Source organism: Primulina huaijiensis, chromosome 13 (assembly GCF_012295235.1).
Source record: "Primulina huaijiensis isolate GDHJ02 chromosome 13, ASM1229523v2, whole genome shotgun sequence".
Classification (NCBI taxonomy): Eukaryota; Viridiplantae; Streptophyta; class Magnoliopsida; order Lamiales; family Gesneriaceae; genus Primulina; species Primulina huaijiensis.
Genome location: NC_133318.1, coordinates 7,275,569 through 7,288,199, shown reverse-complemented (window position 1 = coordinate 7,288,199; position 12,631 = coordinate 7,275,569). Strand labels below are relative to the sequence as shown.

The 12,631-nt window shown below is 37.7% G+C and overlaps 1 long non-coding RNA gene across 3 annotated transcripts; it reads right to left on the bottom strand.

The window, feature by feature from the left end:
* Nucleotides 1-9,864: 9,864 nt before the first annotated feature.
* On the bottom strand, nt 9,865-11,884 carry LOC140991056 (uncharacterized). Of its 3 annotated transcripts, XR_012177774.1 has the most exons (5): nt 11,658-11,884; nt 11,455-11,554; nt 11,292-11,315; nt 11,074-11,122; nt 9,865-10,369 (listed from the first exon to the last, which is right to left on the bottom strand). It is a non-coding gene; the product is annotated as an uncharacterized lncRNA (long non-coding RNA). The 3 variants fall into 3 exon arrangements; XR_012177773.1 differs by having other exon boundaries at nt 9,865-11,122; XR_012177775.1 differs by having other exon boundaries at nt 9,865-11,122; nt 11,455-11,533.
* Between the last annotated feature and the right edge of the window lie 747 nt (nt 11,885-12,631).

The window sequence follows — 12,631 nt, the reverse complement described above, 5'->3', positions numbered from 1 at the left end:
TTTATTTTAATATAATTCATTATTTCATGGTTTGTTATTTCTTTATCTGTATACCCATGATTTCAAACATAGATAAAGACCTTGATTATACTTTAATACAAATGAATCGTAATTCGATGTTGAAACTCATTTGTAAACACTGTATGATCTAAATTCGTTCCTAGTCGATTCAGCCGCCTAAAACATGGATAAAGGTCGCTTGAGCTCGAGACTAGCATCTATGATGTTGTGTACTGCGTTTCTTGGTATGGGCATAGAGATGTCCAAACATGCAGATGGGTAGTCATATGATGATTATACCGAACAACCCTCCCTCGGACTTTCCAAGTGGTTATCATTCATCGAGAGGATAAGTCCGTGGTTATGATTGTACACCATTAGTCCTTACAACCCGGGACAACACTGAGGCTCTATATGCTAGGGCTGTGCTTTGACTCGTTTACTGGCTCCAGTAGAGTCATCAGGTGGCGAGGTTGGGTACAGTTGCGAAACATATACGGACCAGTATATTGTAGTCGGGGATTCACCGCTCACCTGCGGGTGTGGATATCCTATGTGATCTGATGAAATTATAGTGCATGGAATCTCTGGCCCGAGTATGAGATGTACGTTAGAGAAAGAGTTCTCGAACGGTACATGCGATGCCACTATTTATAGTTATTACATAGTTATCGAATTAATATGCAACCCTCGATGAACCAATGGTTGCAGATTCGATCGGGATATATGAGATGAAAGGACCGTACTGTACATTAATCATAATCGACTGGTTCTTGCAGGCACTATCAGTGATACCTAGGGGATCATGGGACGATGCTACTAGACGCTCTTACCATGATCCGATGGGTGCAATCAGAAATGAGTTCTGACATTCTTGATCAAAGTGTTGATGAAAAGAATGGGGCTAACTAGGGTAAGCCCGAATAAAGGATTATGTCCTGAATCACAAACAGTTGTGAACTCACGGCTAGCTGTATCGCTAAACCATTGAGGGTCACACAAGTACTTGATTGTTTGTTCCCGTTGAGAGAATAAATTCAAGAAGTTGAATTTATATTATATAGTAAATTCAAGGAGTTGAATTTATGATAATTAAATTTTGAGAGAATAAATTCAAGTAGTTGAATTTATAAAATTTGAGAATTTGATTTATTAAACTCAAATGTTGGGTTTATTAAATATTAAATTTTGGAAGTGATAAAAATTCAAGGAGTTGAATTTATAATTTAAATAATAAATTCAAATGTTGAATTTATAATGTATTTAATTTATTAAGCTCAAAAATTGAGTTTATTAATTAATAAATTAAATAAGGTGGGTATGTTTAATGGGCTTGTAAGAGTACAAGTCCATCATAATAAATAATTAAAATTTTAATAGGCTTTGATTAAATTAATTAAACTAGTTGGACTAGCCCAATTAATTAAATCAAGCCCATTAATGTTAATTATGTCATTAGACTATTATTTAATTATAAATAACACATGTTAATTAAAACCCTAACCTACCACAACACAAGGTCTTCTAGACTTCACTTTCAAAGAAAAAAATCGGCCACAATTTTTTTTGAAAGAAAATTTGAGCCATTCCTCAATTAATTTCTCTCCTACGCAAAACTTCTTCCATATTTTCTAGTGAAAATTGGAAGAAGGATAAATCATCCAGTCGTGGACTTGATAGGAGGATTTCATCGAAGAAAGTTCGTAGGGAATCAACAAGAGCTAATCCGTTTATACCGGATTAGTTGGAGTCCAGTGATTTAATTCACAAAGGTATAATTTTAAACATCCTATGCATGTTTAATTCCTGAAAACCATACGAGTGTCCAAAAGAATTATTTTGTTTTCAACATAAAATAAAAATTTTAAACTTCCGCTGCGTTTGGGTACGTAGAAAACCGAGATCCGACAGTGGTATCAGAGCCAAGGTTTTTTCTAAATCGTATGGTTTTGATATTGAATAATTTATTTCTAACCACACAAGAAAATTATCAGAAAATAGATGCACCATCAAAATTATTTTTTTTTTAGAAAACAAAAAAAAAAAATTTAATCTGTCCGGAACTGTTCCGGGCAGTCCGTACGCTTAGGGACGCGCACGGACGCCCCGCGCGCAGGGCACTGCGCCGCGCTCGCCTGTGCGCGCCTGCGCGCACAGGGGTGCCGCCACTGCCCGAAACGTTCGGGCAGCGGGCGGGCAGCGAGGACGGCTGCCCGATATCGTCTCGGGAAGCGTGCTGGATGATGGGCTTGAACTGTTTGGGCCTAGGGTGCAATTTTCTGATTTTTCAAATTTTTGGGCAAAATTGATATTTTTGAAAATTGATTCAATTTTTATTTTTAAAATTAATTTTAAAATTAATAATTTTTTGTAAAATAAATAATTAGAATATGATTTTAATTATTTATATTAAAAATGAGTTTTTACAAGAAATCAATTATTATTGATTTAATTGGAAATTAAATAAAGGTGTTTATTTAATTTATTAAATTCTTTAATAATTGTGGTGGTTAGTGATATAATTATTAGATATGATTTATCAGTTAATTAAATTTGTTTAATTAATTGATGTTAATATTTGATATTAAATGCATGAAGGATGATCGAGAGCCTTGACCAATGTGTTAGGTGTATGTTAGGATATTTTACTGTTTTTATTCATTTTGTTAATATTTGATATTATTAAAGTGGGCCTGGTTTATGGCTCGTTCCCACCCCCATGAGATGTATCCCTTATGTGCCATGGCTATTTAAATGTAATCATTAGAAATAGTGGGAGATCAAGATTGGAAGATGGTGGGCCTGATGCACAAGATGAAGACATGTAAAATATTGGAAGCTTTTGTAATAAGTTGCATTTGCATCCCTGCATTCACCTAGGTTTGGACCAGGATCCATGTATGGCCCACATGGATCTAATAGTGTTGGCGATCGATCATCCTTATTTATTGTTGAATGTCATATTATGATATATGTGATATATAGTAGTATGCATGTATGTATATTATTAAATAATATAGTTGCATGAATCCGGCAAACATACAAACTCATGGCACGCGTTTTTTAAAATTAAAATGATGAGACAATTTTAAAATTAAAATCCCTCATTTTGAATAAGATTCAAAATTTATATCAAACCGAAAAAGTAAAAATTAAAAGAGTTTAATTTTTCCTTGCCTTCCATCAACCGTGGTTGCATGTTGATCGCTACCCGCGGACAGTGTCTGGCTCATATTATTGGGGAGACCTGTACGCCGGAAAGCTGTGACTTTCACTGGACATATGATGTGAATTGAGTGGAACTCCCATGACTTCGGCTCATATTATTGGGGGAACTCATGGCGACCGTCCACTATAATTCAATATTGATGGGTTGGTTTGACACGTAAAAATAAACGGCGTCATATTATTGGGTCCTTATTAAACGTGAGGCAAAACACGCAGAGGTTGCATAGGGATGCAATTGGATTCTACCTTTAGAAATTATAATTGGCTGATATTATTCGGGATTATAATTGGCTAATTGGACTCTACGTGCCTACTAAGGAAATACGTTTTCTCTTTTCCATCAGAGGGTGGTGGAAATGTCAAAATAGTGGGAGGGAAATTTATAAAATGAAAATCCGTATTTTATATCTTAGAATTATTTTAAAATTATCAGTAACTATTATCTGGTTTCATTTTCAGTATATTTACGATGTCTACTCGTAACCCGCTTTCAATCATTCTCGATCAAAACAAATTGACTGGCCCTAACTATCACGACTGGTTCCGAAATTTAAAGATTGTTCTGAACTCCGAGAGGATTGCGTATGTGCTTGATAAGAAGCCACCAAAGGAGGCATCTCATGATATCAGTAGGACTGAGTTAGCTAAGCTTGAGAAATGGTGGGACCATGATCTTCAGGCTAAGAGCTACATGTTGGCTTCTATGTCAAATGAACTTCAGAGAAGGTTCGAGGAGGCGGTGAATGCTGTTGACATTCACCTTCATCTGAAAGAATTGTATGTTGTACAAACTCGTTCAGAGAGACATGCTACTGTTAAAGAACTCATGACTACACGCTTGCGAAAGGGGGCTTCGGTCCATGAGCATGGTGTTAGGATGATTGGGCTCATCGAGAAGTTGGTGGGACTCGACTTGGTTATGCCTAGTGAGCTCTCGACTGATATTCTATTGCTGTCATTACCTGCCTCGTTCGATGGATTTGTGGTTAATTTTAATATGAATAAGCTTGAGGCCACCCTTGAAGAGTTGGTCAATATGCTCACTAATTATGTTGCCACAATTAAAAAGGAAAAGCCTGTTCTTCTGGTGGGTTCTTCGTAGGGTACGAAAAAGGGAGCCCCAAATAAAGGCAAGAAACGTTCTGCCCCTCCAAAGAAGAACAAGCCCAACAAGAAGCCATACAAGAAACCAAATCCGGGGCCCACAAAGCCTGACAAGTCAGAACAAATCTGCTTCCACTGCAACAAGCCTGGACATTGGAGGCGTAATTGCGCGGATTATCTTGCCCAGAAGCGTTCTGGCCATGGTATGTTTTATATTGAAGTTAATGTTTCTATTAATTCCTCTTCTTGGGTATTGGATACCGGATGTGGTTCTCATCTATGCAATGATTTGCAGGTGATGGGAAGAAGCAAGAGGCTTAGAGATGGTGAGACCTTTCTAAGACTGGGAAATGGAGCAAGAGTTGCTGCCACTGCCATTGGAGATGTTACTTTAATTTTGGACAATAATTTTAAGTTGTTTTTTAGAGATGTTTTATTTGTTCCTGAATTGGTAAAAAACATTATTTCTATTTCTATGCTTGATAAGGATGGTTATTCTTGTGTTTTTGCTAAAGGTGTTTGCAATTTATACAAGAATGAATGTTTGATTGGAACTGGAGAATTTACAAACGATCTCTATAACTTAAAATTAAAAGATATTCCGTTGAACAATATCCAAGCGCGTACGAAAACAACAACAAACAAAAGAAAAATAGAAGATCCAAATCCCGCACAAATATGGCAAGCTAGACTAGGTCATATTTCCCAAAGAAGGATGCACAAGCTAGTGGGAGAAGGCATGTTTGACCTGTCAGACATAAATTCTCTACCAACTTGTGAGTCATGTCTAAAAAGAAAAATGAATAAAATTCCATTCAATGGAAACGTGGAACGTGCACATGGTCTACTGGATTTGATCCACACGGACGTTTGTGGCCCGCTAAGTGTTAGCACAAAATTTGGGCATTACTACTTCATTACCTTTACTAATGACCATTCGAGGTATGGGTACGTTTATTTGATGAAACACAAATCTGAAGCATTTGAAAAGTTCAAAGAATTCAGATCTGAAGTAGAAAATCAGCTACAAAAAAGTATTAAAGCACTTCGATCTGATCGAGATGGAGAATACTTGAGTGCTGAATTTTTGGGTTATCTAAAAGAGAATGGGATTCTCTCACAGTGGACTCCACCAGCAACACCACAATTGAATGGTGTTTCTGAACGTCGAAATCGAACTTTGATGGACATGGTTCGATCTATGATGGGATTCACTGAATTGCCTACATCGTTTTGGGGCTTTGCGCTTGAAACTGCGGCAATGTTGTTGAATAATGTCCATACTAAAGCAGTGGATAAAACACCATATGAGATATGGATGGGGAAACCTCCCAAGTATTCTTACTTGAGAATATGGGGATGTCCTGCGTATGTGAAGCAGACAGTGGGAGACAAATTGGATAGTAGATCCACTTTGTGCTACTTTGTAGGATATCCAAAGAATTCTGTTGGATATTATTTCTATCATCCTAGTGAAGCAAAAGTGTTTGTTTCAAGAAATGCCACCTTTTTGGAAAGGGAGTTTCTATTAGATAGAAAAGGCAAGATGATAGAACTTGAAGAAATTCAAGATACTCCCTCAACTTTAGAAGTTGAACCTAATCCCCTAGAACCAGTAGTTGAAGTACAAGCTCCTAGAAGGTCTGATAGGGTTATTAGACCACCTGCCAGATATACACTTCTTCATGAACAAGGCCATGATGAGCCTTGTGTTGGATGTGATCCAATGAATTTCAAAGAAGCAATATCTGATACTGATTCAACCAAATGGCTTGAAGCCATGCAGTCAGAAATGGACTCTATGTATTCAAACCAAGTCTGGACATTAGTGGATCCACCTGAGGGAATCGTTCCCATAGGATGCAAATGGATCTACAAAAGAAAGCTTGGGGCGGATGGAAAGGTAGTGACCTTCAAAGCAAGACTGGTTGCAAAAGGTTATACTCAAAGGCAAGGGGTTGACTATGAGGAAACTTTTTCACCAGTTGCTATGTTTAAGTCCATTAGAATACTACTAGCCATAGCAGCATGGTATGACTATGAGATATGGCAAATGGATGTAAAGACTGCATTTCTCAATGGAGACATCAAAGAAGAAATTTATATGTCTCAACCTGAGGGATACACATCAGTAGGAAGTGAACATAAGGTATGCAAACTTCAAAGATCAATTTATGGTCTCAAGCAGGCGTCAAGGAGTTGGAACCTCAGATTTGATAGCACTATCAAAGAGTTTGGTTTTGCTAAGAATCCCGAGGAACCATGTGTGTACAAGAAAGCTAGTGGGAGTGCAGTGACATTCCTAATACTTTATGTTGATGATATCCTGCTCATTGGGAATGATGTAGGATTACTGCAATCAACTAAAGTATGGTTGGCCAGTAAATTCTCCATGAAGGACATGGGTGAAGCATCTTATGTATTGGGAATACAGATCTATAGAGATAGATCGAAGAGGATGCTGGGACTCACCCAAGCCACTTATATCGATACCATTCTTAAGCGATTCTCTATGGAAGAGTCCAAGAGAGGATACTTACCAATGTGTCATGGTGTTACTCTATCGAAAGCAATGTGTCCCAAAACTGAAGAAGAGATAGAGATGATGACACGTGTTCCATATGCGTCAGCTATTGGTAGTATCATGTATGGTATGATATCGACACGTCCTGATGTTGCTTACGCTTTGAGTGTTACAAGCAGATATCAGGCGAACCCTGGTCCAATGCATTGGAAGGCCGTGAAAGATATTCTTAAGTACTTGAGAAGAACTAAGAACTTGTTCATGGTCTATGGGGGTGGAGAATTAAAATTGGAAGGCTACACTGATTCTAGCTTCCAATGTGATGTAGATGATTCGAAATCGACCTCTGGTTTTGTATTCATGCTTAATGGTGCGGCTGTATCTTGGAAAAGTTCCAAGCAAGACACCGTTGCGGATTCCACCACTGAAGCTGAGTACATTGCTGCATCTGCTGCAGCTAAAGAGGCAGTTTGGATGAGGAATTTTGTCCAAGAGTTGGGCGTTATTCCTAACGGAGTTGATCCAGTCCCGGTGTACTGCGACAACACTGGTGCCGTTGCGCAAGCAAAGGAACCAAGGTCTCATCAGCGATCCAAACATGTACTGAGGAAATTCCACATCATCCGGGAGATTGTGGGAAGGGGAGACATATCAGTCCAAAGAGTCCCCTCTGCAGATAACGTTGCCGATCCACTTACGAAGCCCTTGCCAGGACCATTGTTTGAGAAGCATCGCGAAGCAATGGGATTAAAGTTTATGGGTAGTTGGCTCTAGGGCAAGTGGGAGATTGTTAGAGTAGATGCCCTGCAAGTCAACTGTTGACTAGGGATTTTATTGACTCAGTTGTAAAGAACAATCTTTATTTTAATATAATTCATTATTTCATGGTTTGTTATTTCTTTATCTGTATACCCATGATTTCAAACATAGATAAAGACCTTGATTATACTTTAATACAAATGAATCGTAATTCGATGTTGAAACTCATTTGTAAACACTGTATGATCTAAATTCGTTCCTAGTCGATTCAGCCGCCTAAAACGTGGATAAAGGTCGCTTGAGCTCGAGACTAGCATCTGTGATGTTGTGTACTGCGTTTCTTGGTAAGGGCATAGAGATGTCCAAACATACAGATGGGTAGTCATATGATGATTATACCGAACAACCCTCCCTCGGACTTTCCAAGTGGTTATCATTCATCGAGAGGATAAGTCCGTGGTTATGATTGTACACCATTAGTCCTTACGACCCGGGACAACACTGAGGCTCTATATGCTAGGGCTGTGCTTTGACTCGTTTACCGACTCCAGGAGAGTCATCAGGTGGCGAGGTTGGGTATAGTTGCGACACATATAGGAGCCAGTGCATTGTAGTCGGGGATTCACCGCTCACCTACGGGTGTGGATATCCTATGTGATCTAATGTAATAATAGTGCATGGAATCTCTGGCCAGAGTATGAGATGTACATTGAAGAAGGAGTTCTCCAATAGTACACGCGATGCCACTATTATAGTTATCACATAGTTATCGAATTAATATGCAACCCTCGATGAACCAATGGTTGCAGATTCGATCGGGATATATGAGATGAAGGGACCGTACTGTACGTTAATCATAATCGACTGGTTCTTGCAGGCACTATCAGTGATACCTAGGGGATCATGGGGCGATGCTACTAGACGCTCTTACCATGATCCGATGGGTGCAATCAGAAATGAGTTCTGACATTCTTAATCAAGGTGTTGATGAAAAGAATGGGGCTAACTAGGGTAAGCCCGAATAAAGGATTATGTCCTGAATCACAAAGAGTTGTGAACCCACGGCTAGCTGTATCCCTGAACCATTGAGGGTCACACAAGTACTGGATTGTTTGTTCCCGTTGAGAGAATAAATTCAAGAAGTTGAATTTATATTATATAGTAAATTCAAGGAGTTGAATTTATGATAATTAAATTTTGAGAGAATAAATTCAAGTAGTTGAATTTATAAAATTTGAGAATTTGATTTATTAAACTCAAATGTTGGGTTTATTAAATATTAAATTTTGGAAGTGATAAAAATTCAATGAGTTGAATTTATAATTTAAATAATAAATTCAAATGTTGAATTTATAATGTATTTAATTTATTAAGCTCAAAAGTTGAGTTTATTAATTAATAAATTAAATAAGGTGGGTATGTTTAATGGGCTTGTAAGAGTACAAGTCCATCATAATAAATAATTAAAGTTTTAATAGGCTTTGATTAAATTAATTAAACTAGTTGGACTAGTCCAATTAATTAAATCAAGCCCATTAATGTTAATTATGTCATTAGGCTATTATTTAATTATAAATAACACATGTTAATTAAAACCCTAACCTACAACAACACAAGGTCTTCTAGACTTCACTTTCAAAGAAAAAAATCGGCCACAATTTTTTTTGAAAGAAAATTTGAGCCATCTCTCAATTAATTTCTCTCCTACGCAAAACTTCTTCCATATTTTCTAGTGCAAATTGAAAGAGGAATAAACCATCCAGTCGTGGACTTGATAGGAGGATTTCATCGAAGAAAGTTCGTAGGGAATCAACACGAGCTAATCCGTTTATACCGGATTAGTTGGAGTCCAGTGATTTAATTCACAAAGGTATAATTTTAAACATCCTATGCATGTTTAATTCTTGAAAACCATACGAGTGTCCAAAAGAATTATTTTGTTTTTAAAATAAAATAAAAATTTTAAACTTTCGCTGCGTTTGGGCACGTAGAAAACCGAGATCCGACATGTATTGTGTTGGAGATGTCTGATTTTGACTGCATACTTGGTATTGACATGTTGACAAGATACAGGGCTACTGTAGACTGTTTTCAGAAGATTTTTAAGTTTAGGCCTGATATGACAGATCACTGGACATTCTATGGTAAGGGTTCTCGAGCTAAGATTCCGTTGATATCTATTTTGTCCATGACTCGTTTGTTGCAGAAAGGAGCAGAATGTTTCTTGGTTTATGCAATTGATATGTGAGGCCCATTTACTCTAACGACAATTAATGATCAAACAATAATGGTTTGATTTAAAACTGCAGCGGAAATGGTTTAAAAATACTTTAAAACGGACCTCAAGGACTAGAAAAATTTCGGCATGACCCTCCCGTAAGTAGGACATCCCGAAAAACTGAAGCAGCAGTTTATATCAAAATATACTCCAACTAGAGTCATAAAAACAAAAACCGAAGTCAACAACCTATAGCCGCACTGGCCAGGACTAAACAGAAATTAAAACTTACCAAATACTCACCAGATCATAAGAATCATAGGGTAGACTCAGAACATTACAAAAACAACCAAATATCACTACAGATACACGGTGCATTTCCCCGGCAAATAAACTACAATACAAGACTGAAACAAACTCAAGACATACATATAGACTAACTGGGAAGCTCCACTGACAGAACCAAGCAATCCAACCTCAATCCCGAGCTCCATTGGCGGAACCCCGGCCTAATGCTGCAAAACGACTCGAGAGATCTACCATGGTGCCCAATAGAAACCACAGTAGCCCCCCCAGTAAACAACTGAGGTTAGGATTCTGGTATGAAACAGTTCAACAATAACAACAATAATCATATAATAAAATGTAATATGCAATGCATGAAAGGCTCAACTAATAATCGGGATAACAGGAGCCAACAAACGGTACGATAACAACTGGAATAATGCTCGAGCAACAACACAGGGGAGCTACATCGTCATGCAGCTAAACCGCCCTGCCAAGTATGCGAGGTATGCCAAGCTGTGCTGAATAACACCCCTGACTCAGCCTCCATACAGCTGATACGATATAACAGGATGGCACAACAGAACGAACCAGATGACACAATCACAGCGCTCACCTCAAAAGGCTGCACTAACCACGGGATTGTTCAATCACATCTACAGTCTCATGTGTATAGGCCTATCAGCCACACAATGATCCCGAGATAAACATCAGTGCCAGATAACAACGGATATCAACAATGGCTAACAAGAACGATAGGGCTCAACATGAATGTCAAAACTGTATGCCCTATGCTAAATGCCAATAATATGTCATAATAATAAACATAGACCACAACGAAGGCATTTAACAATTTACAACAGTCAACAAGCCATAAACACTATCCATGTAACACAGAATGACAATTAAACATAATTTATGTTTTACCGTCGTATGTTACCGAGCTGTAACATACCTATATCATGAAAACGATCTTCAAGAATGATCAACTAAACTCCCTCAGCCTAGAATAACAAAATAAGCCTAATAATTACACAACTCATCATTATTTACATTCCAACCATATCAACTCGATAATCCGTAGACTAATTCCAACGATAACAACCATACTATAATATCTTTCAATATAATACAAAACGATTCGACATAATTAATAGGCTCTCCGAATTATACCTCGAAGATTTCCAATGACCGAACCTACAACAATTTTCCAATAAATATTTCAATAAAACGCTATTCGAACGACGAAAACAATTTAAATCTAAACGGGTAAAAATCCAAATTTTGGCAGCCTACTATCACGCTTAGAAGCTGAAATTCCGAACTACGAACTCACAAGGTCGAAGCTTACTCTAGTCGCTAGCGGTCTCGAGCTGATAACCCACCGGAAACTCGTCGGAGTTACTGTTCACGAGCTAAAAAAATCAGAAAACAAGCTGGAAAAATTCAGAAAACGAGCTGGAGTTACAGGGAAATCACAAGGCTTAAAACCCACTCCAACACACAACAAAACTCCAAGAAACTAAACTTAAATCTCACCTAAACCGAGCCAACAGCAGCAGCCACGAACAGGCCTTGATTTGGGCTGAAACGAGCATCAAAAGTGGCGATTCATGGTTCAAAACGAAGCTACTGAAGTAAGGAAGAAAACCCCTCAAACCGTTTGAGATTTCGACGCCGGACGGTAAAGTTATGGCCTCTCCAATTTGAAGGTGATGAGGGTGACGGGATTGTGAAGAAAAATGAAAACAAAGGCTACGAGAATGGGTTTGCTTCTTTCCTTTTTTCTTTAATTTAATAAAGTGGTGTATATGTGTAATAATTGACCACAACATTTAATAAATTGAGTCCATTTATCCGGATTTTACTTATTTTAAGAACTCGTGTGTTATTTAAACTCTATATGTATTTTATATCGTTAAATTCTCCGATATTCTAAAATACATATTTTTAACACACTTCTTGAATTTATTTGGCATAAATAATTATTTTAATTTGCAACTCAATAATTATTCTAATTATACCAAATTACCGGATAATTAATTACAGGGCCTTACAATTCTCCACCCCTTAAAACAAATTTCGTCCTCGAAATTTCTGTTTATACACATACATCTTACACACGATACGAAACCAACAATACAATATTAAGAATCAAACAAATATGGATAAGATGCTCTCATCTTCTCTTCTGTTTCCCACGTTGATTCTTCTACACCATGCCTTGACCACTGAACACGTACAAGTGGTATAACTTTATTGCGTAAGACTTTATCTTTACGATCCATGGTAGATCTCTAGTACGAGAGATTGAGTTCAACATTGAGTTGATGCTAGGTACACAGCCTATTTCTAGAGCTCCTTATAGGATGGCGCCAATTGAACTGAAGGAACTAAAGGAACAACTTGAGGATCTATTGGCTAAAAGATATATAAGACCAAGTGTTTCACCTTGGGGTGCTCCGGTTTTATTCGTGAAGAAGAAAGATGGGTCTATGAGGCTTTGTGTCGAT